Raw genomic sequence first — 15,259 nt, 5'->3', positions numbered from 1 at the left:
GCTTATGTTCACTGGTGTTCAGAAGAATGAGAGGTGATCTCATAGAAACGTTTAAAATTCTGACGGGTTTAGACAGGTTAGATGCAGGAAGAATGCTCCCAATGTTGGGGAAGTCCAGAACCAGGGGTCACAGTCTGAGGATAAGGGGTAAGCCATTTAGGACCGAGATGAGGAGAAACTTCTTCACCCAGAGAGTGGTGAACCTGTGGAATTCTCTACCACAGAAAGTTGTTGAGGCCAATTCACTAAATATATTCAAAAAGGAATTAGATGTAGTCCTTACTACTAGGGGGATCAAGGGGTATGGCGAGAAAGCAGGAATGGGGTACTGAAGCTGCATGTTCAGCCATGAACTCATTGAATGGCGGTGCAGGCTCAAAGGGCTGAATGGCCTACTCCTGCACCTATTTTCTATCTTTCTATGTTTCTATGTGGTATCTGATTATGCTTAAACTGTAGCTCTTTAGTAAAACACCATACAATTTCCCCAAGACCCTTTGGGTAATCTGTGTGTGAGCTGTGATCCAAATCGTACAGCAGGTAGGGTTAAAATCATTCACTAATGAAGCAGCTAATTGCACAGAACTCCTCTTTGCAGTTTCAACACGGAACAGGCAGTCAAAACAGGCAAATCCATACTTCTTATTTCAGTCCTCTGGGGCTCTGTAACATTTTGAAATTGTTGCCTATGTGGCCTGGTCAGGTTTAGATAACAAAGGGAAATAATGAAGGCAAAAAAGCAAGAATGGGAGAGAGTGAGCAAAAGAAAATAATGAAAAAAAGAACAAACTTATTGGGGAATCAGTTTGGGACAGCTTCATTGCAGTGATTTGTTCTCACACAGACTAGTAGCTATGCTGAGGGATTGCTCAAGCAGCAGGGAAATAACAGGGGCCATCACAGATGATGGAGATGTCTCCTCAGGGTGAAACTTCCTGCCTCCCCACTCAAATGACTAATGTGTACCTCAACATTTAGGTCTAGACAGCCACTTCATTACTTTACATGACAGCTGCAATTGCAGGGCACTTTCTGAACCAACACAGGAGTTACTAGGACTCCTCTATCCACAGAGGCAAGCAATTACCTCACCTCACCTTACTTCTGTCTCCTAGGTAACAGGTATGGAGTATAGTGGTTATGCTACCGGACTAGTAATCCAGAGACCTGAACTAATAATCCAGAGAATGTGAGTTCAAATCCCACCATGACAGTTTGAGAATTCAAACTCAGGTTTAAAAAAGTCTGGAAATAAATGCACAGGTATCAGTAAAGAACGTAAGAATCAGGAGCAGGAGCAAGCCATACGGCCCTTCGAACCTGCTCCGACATTCAATAAGATCATGGCTGATCTTTGAACTCAACTCCACTTTCCTGCCCTATCCCCATATTCCTTGATTCCCTTATAGTCCAAAAATCTATCTGTCTCAGCCTTGAATATGCTCAACGACTGAGCATCCACAGCCCTTTGGGGTAGAGAATTCCAAAGAATTACAGCCTTTTGAGTGAAGAAATTTCTCCTCATCTCAGGCTTAAATGGCCGACCCCTTATCCTGAGACTGCATCCCCTAATTCTAGACTCTGCAGCCAGAGGAAACAACCTCTCAGCATCTACCCTGTCAATCCCCCTCAGAATCTTATGAGATATGTTAAAGTGATCACGAAGCTGTCAGTTTGTTATAAATACTCAACTTGCTCACCAATGCCCTTGGGTGAAAGAAACTTGCTGTACTTACCTGTTCTGACCTATATGTGTTTCCAGTCCCACACCAACGTGGCTGAGTCTTGATTGCCCTCTGAAGAGGCCTAGCAAGCCACTCGGTTGTATCATACTGCTACAAAGAATAAGAAGAACAAAACCATATGGCCTTCAGTGGTTCAAGAAAAAGGACCATCATCACCTTAGGATAACAAGGGATAGACAATAAATGCCAGTCTTGCCAATAGTACCCATATCCCGAGAATTAATTTTAAAATGTTAGAAGGAACACACAGTTAGGGAGTAAAGGACACACACCATAAACAATTATTTTGGGCTGATTGCATGTAATGATGTGAATGAAGTAACATTTCCAGGTGAAAGCTGCATAATAAACAATAAAAGTACTTTAACATAGTGTGAGAGGATTGCATTAAAGGACAATAATGGTCGTTCTCCTACCTTGGTTCACCTCGTTAGGTCATTTAACTTCTTGAGGCACTGCTTCCATGTTCCCCCACTTTTGACTTCCTGGAAGCTGCCCCAGAGAAATGCACTGTTCTCTTGCTTTTCTGCATGCCTTACAGATACCTTGGACCAAATTAACTTCCAGATTTTCATCGTGCAAAATCACTTTTAAGCAGCTGCAGGCCTTTAAATCCTTCAGCGGCCCCAGATTTCCCATCAAACAGCTTGGAAGCTCCCAATCACAGACATTTTTTACATTGGGTATTTACCCTCATTAGGCTAATAAGGTTAATCCCAGAAAGAGATGCATGATCAGAACACCGAAGATCATGTGGGTGCTGTTTGTGCACTGCCCAGCTTCTGGGCAAGCATACTCCTAACTGAAGAATCACTTTCATCTTATTAAATTTTGCATAAATGTTCATTGATCCAAAAGGTCATCAAGCAAAACTTCTAAATATTTATCCATGCTTACAACTCATTGCTCATTGCTGGACTATCTTTGCCACAGACTACAACACTCCTTCTCCTACCACCCCAATGACAGGAACCATTACCCCTTGGAGTATTTGATCAAATCAGTCTATTACACCTATAAGCACAAGTGCCATTCTTAGGTGGATATTTATTTAGCTGCTTTTTGGAGAAATTGACTGACATAACATCAATTGCTTTTTCCCAGGAGTCTGTTTCGCATATACGCAACTCTATGGGGAAAATGTTGATCTCAAATCTAATCTCATTGTTCAAGCACATTGATGAGCAAAGTAGAAGGAACTGTGCTCTACATTTAATCCATGCTATAGCTATTCATTGAGTGCTTAATGCTGATACTGGGTGTGAAAAGAGGAACAATGTTCCACACTCGGTACTGATATCTTCAGTTAAATGGGTGCAGTACTTGCAAAGTACATAAGACAGAAAGACTTGCATTTATATAGCATCTTTCACGACCACTGGATATGTCAAAGCGCTTTACAGCCAATGAAGTACTTTTGGAGTGCAGTCACTGTTGTAATCGCAGCAGCCAATTTTGCCCACAGCAAGCTCCCACAAACAGCAATGTGATAACGACCAGATAATCTGTTTTTTTGTTATGTTGATTGAAGAAATGTATTTGACTTTTGTTGGATTACGGTTCTAATTAACTCCTGAGAAGTCAGTTCAAAATTACTTTATTAGTCAAAAGACTTAATTAGACACAACATTAAAAGACAGTTAACAAGAGTCTATAAGACCTATTCTAATACAAGCTGTAATTAAACAGTTGACAGTATACTCAAGCATGGGACAGTCGACTGGGTTTGGATGCTTCTCCAGTTCATCCAAAGTGACAAATTTCAAGAGCTTTTTCCCTTTTTTTATATATCCATTCACTTGTCAACAAGTTTCAGCTTGTGACCCTTAGGTCATCGAGTTTAACATTGTTGAAAATGTTATGGGCTCTATTTTCGCCACCATTGGGTGCTGTTATTATGGCGTCCACTGATTTTTTTTGAGCATTCATGATTTTGCAATTTTCCTCAAAGTTTGTATGCCAGAGGTGACTGTCAGCGCCGGTTTTTTGTATGCAAGATATTTTGGCGCCGATCTGGTTGAATATTGATTTCCGTGCCGTTTTTGGCCCTTTAACCGATTTTCGCCAACAATGATTTTTTTCAGGGTGGCGCACAATGGCCTTAAGTACCGAACAGAAAAACCCTTCCTTAACTTAAGGAAATCGGCGCTGAGTATATTTCTGAGTTTTTGGAGCGAGGGGAGAAGACAATTTAAAACACAAATTCATGATGACTTTTGCAGAGGTACTTGGAAAATAACACAGACAATTCATTTTCCCCACAGAATGTTTTTGAGAATGGGCAAATTGTGATTCCACCCCACTCCACCACTGAATCTCTGCTCACGGGGCTCCAGGCATGGGTCGGAGGCGTGCCGGCCGGCCGAAGGATCGCTCCCTCGGTTGGACACAAGCACAGGAACTCGGTGCTTGGATTCAACTTTTCCCTCCTTCCCCCAGGCTTAGCTTGTAAAGAAGCCCAGGGGGCTTGGAATCCAAGAGCCGACATCCTGGGTTTCTGTCCAGCCGAGGGAGCGATCCTGCATCGGAGATGGCACAACAAAGCAGCAAACATTGGCATTTCGGCACAAGTTCGTAGGATTGCTGCTGCCAGTCAGTAGATCAGCCAGTTATCTCCTGGACATTAATTGGATATGTGATACAGATATGGTGAATGGGAGAAATGCTGTGAAGGTGGTGTACATTAACTTTAAAAAGCCTTTGCTAAAGCACCTCACATCAACTACTTGTATTTATATAGAGCCTTTTATGTAGTAAAATGTCACAAGGAGCTTATCAGAGATGAATGTAAATGATCTACCAGAACACAGATAAAATGCAGGAAATGAATAAAAAGTCTCTACAATTTTATTATTATACAACATTTAAACAAAGAAGTTTAAAGCAGGGAAACTGGGCAGCACAGAACTGTGACTCCCCGCTATCACTTCCTTTCTGGCGTACGCTTGAATTTATAGCTTACCGGCACTGTAATAAAGGTTTTAAATGTAACTTTTTCAAGGAGCGTGGTCTGTGTTTTTATGTATAGGAGAAGATGAGAACAAACAACTTGCATTTATACAGTGCCTAAAATGTCCCAAGACACAGGAGAATATTGGAGAAGATTAAGAGATATAGCATGTGGGCAGGGGTAGCAAGTTAGATTAAAAACAGGTTAGAAGAGAGGAACCAGAGTGGGATTTAAGGGGAGTTTCTCAGTGTGTTGGACATGCGTAGTGAGGCCCACAGGGTTCTGCTTGGGACTGCTTCTATTCACCATGCATGTTAATTGATTTGAATATAGGGCTAGAAGGAGTGGTGTCCAAATTTTCAGATGATACAAAAATATGAGGCAGAGTAAATAATCCTGAGGACCAAATGAAGCTGTAGGGAATATAAATAAATGGAATCAGTGGCAAAAAAGTAGCAGAAGTAATTCAATGTCAATAAATGTGATATGGTGTATTTTGGTTAAAAAAGACTTTGGGCCCAAATTTGGTGAAGACCCTTGCCCACCCAAGAGCCGCCCAAAGGATTACGGATGGCCGTCGAGGTACCTGACGGTACTTTGGGTGGGGTCTTCATCAAAAAGGTCCTTCAAAGAGCAGCGGGTGGCAAATGAGGGACTTTCGCCACCAATCTGGGCGGCAGCTGGTGGAAGCTCCCAATCTCGGCGGTAAAGACGCTTGCTGCCCAAGTGCTGCTGAGGATGGAGTCGGGTCCACGGAGGGTCAAAGAACTGCAAAGAAAAAGCATTAAAAAAAAAGCATCGGAACACCTTCAGGGGACCCCATACAGGCAAGTCCCTGTAAAGAAACATAGAAAATAGGTGCAGGAGTAGGCCATAAATAAAAAAATGTTTACTCACCTTTTCTTTCAGCTCTTCATACCTACTGTCGGGGACAGGCCAGCCTCCTCGCAGTGGTCCTCCCCCGTTCTGGTGCTGACTCCCGCCGACACCAATCTGGCATCTCGGCGGGCGGGAGTCCACTTACGCCAATCGGCATCTGCTGACGTCAGCGGGCGGTTCCTGGCAGATCTCCCCTCCCGCCTGTCCCAGACCAGATCAAAACTGGCACTGGGCAGAACCCAAGGAGGAATGTCGGCGGCAGACTGCAGCAGTGGGCGGTGAGTGCATCAATTTCGGGCCCTTTGAATGGAGGATGCTTGAGTGATGAGGAAGAGCAAAGGGATTTGAGGTTTAGGTTCAGAGGACATTAAAGGCAGCACCTCAAGTTGATAAGGCCTAAAGAAGGCTTACGGAATACTGAGTTTTATGACAAGAGGTATAACATTTAAAAGTCAGGATGCAATGGTGAATCTATATCAAACAATAGTATGTTGTTGGGTCCAAAAATATAGGAAGGATTTTGAGGTGAAAGGGAAGGGTACAGCACAGATTCACTTGGGCTCTGAATTTCCTCACTGTCCATAGCGTTGTTAAAGGTCAAAGGGTACGGTAGCAGAGTGCCGATGTTACTGATCTCGTAATCCAATGGTCTAAACCAATAATCCACGAAACATGAGTTCAAATCCCACCAAAGCAGAAATAATCAACTGCTATCAGTACAAGTGACCATGAAATTCTCAGATTGTTGTGAAAACTCAACTAGTTCATTAATGTACTTCAGGGAAGGAAACCATCCATCTTTACCTGCTTTAGCCGACATCAACCTGTTGACTCTTAACTGTCCTCTGAAGTGATCTAGCAACCCACTCATGGGGCTCAAGTTTCGGCTGCCCCACAGAACGGTGCACCTCCGAGAGGCCCGCCTATTTTGTAGAATTAAAAGCGCGCCTAAAACTTACCGCGCAATTCTCGGTGTTCAGCAGGCCTGTTTAGCAGTCGGTGCAGCGCAACACAAGCAGGTGGGGGCGGAGCTACAGCCCTGTGCTGAAAAGAGTGCCAGCAGCTGCGCGCATGTGCAGTGGAGTCTGCGCACTTGCGCAGCAGCTTCTGGCCCTCCCAGCGCGTCCTGTCTCCGGGCGACCCTATCCCTGGCCGAAGGGACATTATGATGTTTGCCACCCCTATCCCAGGCCGAATGACCTGCTTGCCTCACCCTGCCTCGTCGCCACTGCCCTTCTCACCGGCCCACCTGAACATCTCCTCCGCGATGGGGCAGCCCGACCAGTTCTTCGGCGGGCCCCACCCAAACACCTCCTCGGTGGCGGGGCCCGCACAACCAGCTCTTCGGCAGCGGGGCCCGCCCAAACTCCTCCCTGGTGTTGGGCCCCGCCCGAACTCGTTCCCGGTGGGGGGCCTTGCCCGAACACCTCCTCGGCAGCGAGGCTCGCCTGACCAGCAGCTCTTCGGCGGCAGAGCCTGCCCAAACTCCTCCTCGGTGGCAAGCCCCGCCCGAACGCCTCTTCAGCAGCAGGGCGTGCCCGACCAGCAGCTCTTCGGCAGTGGGGCCCACCCGAACTCCTCCCGGTGGGGACCCGCCCAAACTCCTCCCGGCGGGGACCCGCCCAAACTCCTCCCGGCGGGGACCCGCCCAAACTCCTCCCGGTGGGGGCCCGCCCAAACTCCTCCCGGTGGGGGCCGCACCTGAACTCTTCCCCAGTGGCAAGCCCCGCCCGACCAGCTCTTCGGCGTGTGCTGTTGGAGGGCTCCTGGTGCTCCCGAACGGATAGGTGCTGCAGTAGGTGAGTAGAAACTTTCAATTTTTTATTTATTGATTTATTTTTTATTTTTTTATTTATTGATTTCTTAATTTATTGGTTGATTTGTTGATTTATTTATCATTTATTATTAATGATGGCTCTTTATTGATAAAAGTGAAGTGTTTAATGCTTTGGAAAATCCCCTAACTTCCCTCTAACTTCCCTTTCACCGCCCCCCCCCCCCCCCCCCACCATCTCTGGCTACCTGCGCCTAATTTCTAAAGTGTATGCAAGGTTTTTCTGAGCGTACAAAAGTCGACACTTACTCTGTTCTAAGTTAGTTTGGAGTAAATTTTCGCTGCTTAAACTTGCAAAACAGGCATAAGTGGCTGATAACACCCCCTTTTGAAAAAAATACTGAACTAAAACGAAACTAAACGAACTCACTAGAACTGGAGCAAACTAAATGCCGAGAATTGCGATTTCTAAGATAATCCAAACTAAACTAGTTGCTCCAAAAAAATAGGAGCAACTCCAGCCAAAACTTGGGCTCTAGGGGTGGTGAAGGATCGCAGATCTGGCAAAGAAAGGTGCGGTCAGTGGTTTTCATTTTTTCTTTGCTCACCCTGGACACTACCGCACTCTGAACTTTCTTAAAGCAATGCTCACAATCCTAACCCTTCACACTATATTCTGGTTGAGGCACCTACTACATCCCTAGCCTAAATTATGGCTCTTCTTCTATTTCTTAGGCAGTCCCTCGTAATTGAGGATGACTTGCTTCCACACTAAAAATGAGTTCTCAGGTGACTGAACAGTCCAATGCGGGACCCACAGTCTCTGTCACAGGTGGGGCAGACGGTGGTTGAAGGGAGCCTGGTTTGCCACACGCTCCTTCCGCTGTCTGCGCTTGGCTTCAGCATGCTCTCGGCGATGAGACTCGAGGTGCTCAGTGCCTTCCCGGATGCTCGTCCTCCACTTTGGGCGGTCTTGGGCCAGGGATCCCCAGGTGTTGGAGGGGATGTCGCACTTTTTCAAGGAGGTTTTGAGGGTGTCCTTGAAGCGTTTCCTCTTCCCACCTGGGGCTCGCTTGCCGTGTCAAAGCTCCGAGTAGAGCGCTTGCTTTGGGAGTCTCGTGTCAGGCATGTGGATGATTGAGGCCTGTCCAATGGAGCTGATTGAGCATGGTCAATGCTTCAATGCTGGGAATGTTGGCATGAGCGGGAACACTGATGTTGGTGCGCCTATCCTGCCAATGGATTTGCAGGATCTTGCGGAAGCAGTGCTGGTGGTACTTCTCCAGCATTTTGAGATGTCTCTAGTACATGTACACAGTCCATGTCTCTGAGCCATTTAGCAGGGCGGGTATCACTACTGCCCTGTAGACCATAAACTTGGTGCCGGGTTTGAGGTACTGGTCTTCAAACACTCTCTTCCTCAGGCGACCGAAGGCTTAATTATGGCTACACATCACCTTAAAACACAAACACTACCTTGTGTAATCCCCAAAACACCTTCCTCCAATCTAACAGCTTCATTCCCCCGCCCCACCACATTTCTCACCTCACCTCATCCACCATATTCACCGCACACCCCTTCATTGCCAGTCTTACCCTTATTTACCTATGTCATTTCAGGAGAAATATGTGCACAATGCCAGGGAGAGACAGGCCACTGGAAGGAGCAACTCAACACTGCGCTCATTTATCAGTCCATGAGGAAAAGGCCATGGCCCTCTTGAGGGCACTGTCCGTCTCATCTGTGCTGTAGGGGTGATCAGCGGCATTGTGAGTAACCTTGCATACAACCATACAACTATTCCATCCTCTTGTCTCCTTCAGGGGTCAAGCTCACTGCTTCTCAAAATCTGCCATGCTTCCCTGCAGATCCACCACAACCACGGGGGGTGCAGGAAGAAGGGGAGTTCCGTGTCCAGCCTTCCGCTTAGTGCCCTATGAGATGGAAGAGGAAGAAGGGGAGGACAAGAAGCCTTGGTAACAGGGAGAGCCAAGTCATCCTGGCCCGTCCATCTTTGGCCCAAACCCCTCCCCCAGATTACCAACTGTGTCACTGGCTTCCTCTCTCTCAGGGACCAGCGTGGGAACTTTTATCTGGGGAGATTTGGATGGTGATACGGAGAGATTTCTACCAGGTGAGTCACTGAGCATGCGGGAATAGAGGAGTGGGGAAGGGTGAGGATGAGCCATCGTCCCCGCAGAGGCAGAGGAGAAGGCTGTCGATGACCTCATAGTTGTGGGGACCCAAACTTACGTGCAGGCTCTGAGGACAGTCTCCCAGGATGTGCAGCAATTGGAAGGTGTGGCTGTCAAGTCTACGGAGACAGAATTGCCTCTTTTGTGACGCCTGTTAGTAACTCCGGGTTGCGTTAACGGGGTGAGAAACACTTTTTGCTCGGGGCAGGGGGCAGAGAGGGGGGGTGATGCTACCGGCTCCCAGGAAAGTACCCTGGGCCGCCGCACAACTGGTGATGTGCGCAGCAACCCCTTAGCGCCATGCTCCGACCCCTTTCCGCCCCGTGGCGGATATTGCCCCCCAAAGCTGGCACGAGCGCGGGTGTTAGCGCCAGCCTCGCGGATTGCGAACCGGACCAACATCCATTCATGGGGAAGAAGTTAAAAGGGAGGTCGTGAGCGCCCCGTGCCGACATCTTGACGATTTTGCCGACTCACCGGTCGTCTCCAATTCATGTCCCCTAGCGTAGTCTGGGCCGCCATCGTAAAGTCTGGCAATCGGTTTTGGGTGCTGGGCTGCAGCCCCGGCAGCACGCTACCCTGATGGTCTAGTGGAGGCCATCAGAGGCCGTGCAGAGTATGCAGTGGCCCTCCCCTTTAAGTGAAGGAGAGGGGCATTGAAACACGTCAGTGCTATGCCGAGTATTCGCGTAGTGCTGCCAATCGCGCCCCGTTAGCGTCGCTGGACCCATCGCGAGATTTCGGGATGGGACTTCCGCGCTAGGCTCAGGAAATACCGCTCCATGCAGGTAACCATCCCCAATCGGGGAGCAGGGCAATTTCTCCCCCTTTGTCTCTCCTTGACGGCAACATTTCAGTAGACGTGGACGACATTCAGGCTTGGGATGATAAGTGGCAAGTAACATTCGCACCACATAAGTGTCAGGCAATGACTATCTCCAACAAGTGAGAGTCTAACCACTGCCCCTTGACATTCAACGGCATTCCCATTGCCAAATCCCCCACCATCAACATCCTGGGGGTCACCATTGACCAGAAACTTAACTGGACCAGCCACCTAAATACTGTGGCAGCAAGGGCGGGTCAGAGGCTGGGTATTCTGTGGTGGGTGTCTCACCTTCTGACTCCCCAAAGCCTTTCCACCATCTACAAGGCACAAGTCAGGAGTGTGATGGAATACTCTCCACTTGCCTGGATGAATGTAGCTCCAACTACACTCAAGAAGCTCAACACCATCCAGGACAAAGCAGCCCACTTGATTGGCACCCGATCCACCACCTTAAACGTTCATTCCCTCCATCACCGACATACCATGGCTGCAGTGTTTACCATCTACAAGATGCACTGCAGCAGCTCGCCAAGGCTTCCTTGGCAGCTCCTCCCAAACCCGTGACCTATACCACCTAGAAGGACAAGGGCAGTAGGTGCATGGGAATACCACCACCACCAAGTTCCCCACCAAGTTACACACCATCCTGACTTCCTTCATCGTTGATGGGTCAAAATCCTGGAACTCCCTCCCTAACAGCACTGTGGGAGTACCTTCATCACACGGACTGCAGTGGTTCAAGAAGGCGGCTCACCACCACCTTCTCAAGGGCAATTCAGAATGGGCAATAAATGCTGGCCTTGCCAGCGACACCCACATCCCTGGAACGAATTTTTAAAAAGTTTATTTTCCTTTCAGGCAACAATGCAGCAAGTGACAGCTGCATTAACATCTACAGCAGAGTCCTGGATGAGAGGCAAATAGGAACCACTCAGGGTCTCAAACCCCATGGGAGCACAGATTGCATCTCTCGAGGTGAGCGCGGCTTCCAAACCGTGACCACTGCCCGTGTCTCAGGACTGGAAAAATGTAAAGCTGCTATTAGACCAGCCATCCAACTGATTAGTGGGGCTGCAGATGCAGAGCCCAGTGAAATGATGGCGTCCTTGTGCCATCTCTCAGGACAGCAGTTGATGCCAAGACTCTGGCAGACCCCGTTCACAGTATGTCCTTCTCAGGAATCAGCTGTCATGTAGTTGGGATCAATCTCCATCTTATGACGAAAAAAAATATAAAAACAATGTTTCTGAGAAACACTTAACAGGTTAGGCACCAGCTTTTAAAACATTATTTCCTGGGATGTGGGCATTACTGGCATTTATTGCCCATCCTTAATGGACCTTGAGAAAGTGGTGGTGAGCCGCCTTCTTGAACCGCTGCAGTCTATTAGAGATTACCTCTTTACGGCTATCTCTGGTCACTTTAAATAATCAGGTTCGAGTGCAAACCAATATGGTGGGTATATTGGGCTGGAATTTGCATGCGGATCGCCCCCGCCTGATCCTTAGCAGTATTCCGGTGGTTGTGTCTTTTTAACCGCCGGAATGCCGCTGGTGCGCGCTCCCGAGGTTTTCGGGTCGTCCATGTTGGCGGTGGTGACACGGTACGATAGCGGAGTGCAGCAGGCGGCCAAACCAGGACAAAAATCGGTGATCAGTTCTCCTGCAGAAAGGAAAGCAGAACCGTTGTCCATCGGGCCAGAAAAGCTTCTCTGCGCATACGTGGCCATTCTCCCGCGATTTCGGGGTCAAGGGTGACCCTGCACATGCGCAGAGAAGGACAGCACTCAACATTTTCAAGCTGATGAGGTTAGTGCATGTCAGTGAGAGAGGGGCTGTGAGGATTTTTTAGGTTCTTTGAGGATTCTTTACTATTTTCACAATTATATCATATTATAAAAGAATTATAATTAGTAATATCAGTAATAATAACTCTAAGAATAATACATCTTATTAATAATTATTTAAATTGAAATATATATATATATATTATATATATATATAAATAAATATCAAAAGAATGGAGAATCAAGCCAGGCAAATGGAGAGGGAGATCGGTGGGAGAAAAAGACCCACTCGTTTCTCGGAGGAAGCCCAGGAATCATTGTTGGGCGAAGTGAAGGCCCATTGGAATGTGTTAACACGGGGTGGGCGAGAGAAACCGTCACCGTTTGTGTATAGCGGTTATGGCGAGAGATGGCTGAGGCGGTATCCTCCGTCGCGCCCATGATGCGGGGGCCAAACCAGTGCCGCAAATGGTGGAATGACATTGTTGGATTTGCGAGAGTAAGTACTAACTTTTATCATGCATTGACGATTTGCTCTTAAGTAGGGACATATTTTATTATGTTGTAAAGCTTGTTGTCATTTTTATTCCCATCATCGGTCTCATTGTGTTAGTCCTCTGTATTTTAATGTGTTCATCATGCAACATTTGAATGCTAACAAAACTTAAATCGTGCACTCGTTGACGAAAAGACTTGGGGACGGTTAATTGGGGATGTGTACCAATATATTGTGTATGTATGTACGTATGTGTGTGCTCGGTATTAGTAGCTGTCAAATTAGATCACACATATGTTTTGTCACCTTTGCAGAAAAAACTAGCTGCAATAGGACGGAGCTATGCAAAACGGGTGGTGGTCCGTCCAACACTATCCTCTCACAGACCTCAATGAACGCGCTGCAGCCCTGACAGGGCATATGGTCGCACCACCACGTGTGTTGGTGCCGAACCAGTTGTCCCGGAGGGTAAGTCTGCATAATCCCGGGACTGTACTGCGGTCATGAAATTCAATCTTATGGCAATATAATGTAGAATGTAATGTAATGCTGGGAGCAAGAAATGTTAGTTGTGACATGATTTTTTTTGGTTGATCACATTGTGCCACTTGGAAACCAAACTGTTTGGGACTGAAGTTTTGTTATGTCATGAACTTTCTGTATATTTTGCTTATGATACTTTGATGTAATGATTCTCAGTAAAAAATGTTTGCTCTCCACATAAGCCTGCACAACATGAATTGCTCTGATGTTACCTCTGACCCCTCCCCTTCCCTGTCGCCAACCATTAATGTTACGTTTTTATAGTTGCAGAGGTGGAGCTGCCTGCCGCTCCCAGAGAGGAGTCATTGCAGGGGAGAGGAAATGAAGAGGTGGTGGTGGAGGAGATGGTGCTGGGGGAGCTGCAGGAGAACATTCCTCAAAGCATTGTAATGCTGGTGGTGCATGAGGAGGGAGGGGTGGCGGGACTTCAAGGGTTGTTTCTACCTGCGGTCACCGGTTCCTCATCAGAATTCAACTTTCTTGGATTCCGATCCAAGGAAGTGGGACCAAGCGGACTGCAACAGCACACACCGACCGCCATGGTGAATCCACGGCAGCTGATCCGCCAAAGGGGGAATGCTGCGCAACAGGCAGATGCTCGCCTGGACATGGTGGGACTGTCCAGGATGAGCATCGACTTGATTCGGGAGCTCCTCTAGGTCATTGCTGGGTTGTCCGAAAACAGCGCAGCTTTCGCAGCCCGCCAATCGGAGGTACTTGCCACAGTGAGGGAGAATACCCAGACTGCCAATGCAATGCGGCAATCGATGGTCGGGGCGTATGGCGCTGCACCCGAGGTGCCACACCACCAATGGAGACAGCACCGGATCGTCTGGAGGAACCAGTTTTTTCTGACTTTGAAGATGGGTCCTTAGCAGCTCCATCTTCTCCAGAACCCACAAACATAGCACTGCCATTCTTGCCCCCTCCTCAGCAGCCACGCTCGAGGTACTCTGCTGGTGCAGAATGTTCTGGTGCCGACGTGGGCAGGACCAGGGGTATTGTTCGTGGGAGGAGGAGGAAGGGGTCAGGGCCAAGGATCGGGGGGGATGATTGGGGAGGAAAGGCGTTGGGAAAGGTGGCCGCAGGTAGAATTATGGGAGGGTGCAGGGTTTTTTCAGCGGTGTTTATACTGTTGTTGAAGTTGTTATTGTTGTTGTTGCTGTTTGTTGTTTATAATGTTTGTTGTTGTCAAAATTTGGATTCATAAACATTTTTATTTTATTACATTGTTAATGTTTTAAAAAATTACTACTTTTATATAAAACTTTATTCAACTAAACCATTATTGTACTGTGTCTCACTCACTTCTGGGAAGAGGAAAATATATCCCATTTGACAACTTTTAGGAAAGACAACTTTAAACGTGTGATTGATGGTGTCTCTTGTAAACTCATATCTAATCTTGGATGACCGAGATCCAACTGATTGGGGTTTTCTTGAGTCTTGTGAACATCACATAACTGGGTGAGCCACTCACATTGCAACAGCTCTACCAACCTGTGAGCATTCTCACCGGGGCATACATTACAGTTGTGATGTCTGCTGCAGTTGAATAGCTCCACTACCATACTGTCAAGCCACGTGAAGAATGGTTACTTGGATGCACACCCAGTGACTGACTCCCTTCTCACCACCCCCTCCCTCCCCCTCAGGTCTCCTTGTACACCCACTGACTGATTCCCTTCTCCCTGCACCCCCCCCCCCGACCTCAGGTCATTATGTACACACAGTGAGTTGGATGAGGCCCCATGGTGTGGACACAACCCCGCCCCCCTCCATGTGAGACAATGAGCCCCTTTCTCTCTACAATACATTAGTGATTTAGATGAAGGAACTGAGTGTAATATCTCCAAGTTTGCAGATGTCACTAAGCTGGGTGGTGGTATGAGCTGTGAGGAGGATGCTAAGAGGCTGCAGGGTGACTTGGACAGGTTAGGTGAGTGGGCAAATGCAAGGCAGATGCAGTATAATGTGGATAAATGTGAAGTTATACACATTGGGGGCAAAAACACGAAGGCAGAATATTATCTAAATGGCGGCAAATTAGGAAAAGGGGAG

General features: G+C 47.4%; 1 long non-coding RNA gene across 1 annotated transcript; it reads left to right on the top strand.

Moving 5' to 3' along the window:
- The first annotated feature begins 6,680 nt into the window (after positions 1-6,680).
- Positions 6,681-14,225, top strand: LOC139230292 (uncharacterized). Its single transcript, XR_011587898.1, has 6 exons — positions 6,681-7,373; positions 8,969-9,118; positions 9,218-9,483; positions 11,232-11,348; positions 12,970-13,123; positions 13,463-14,225. It is a non-coding gene; the product is annotated as an uncharacterized lncRNA (long non-coding RNA).
- Positions 14,226-15,259: the final 1,034 nt, after the last annotated feature.

Source organism: Pristiophorus japonicus, chromosome 2, assembly GCF_044704955.1.
Source record: "Pristiophorus japonicus isolate sPriJap1 chromosome 2, sPriJap1.hap1, whole genome shotgun sequence".
NCBI lineage: Eukaryota > Metazoa > Chordata > Chondrichthyes > Pristiophoridae > Pristiophorus > Pristiophorus japonicus.
The sequence above is the reverse complement of the archived record's forward strand: the minus strand, read 5'-3'. Positions and strand labels throughout refer to the sequence as shown.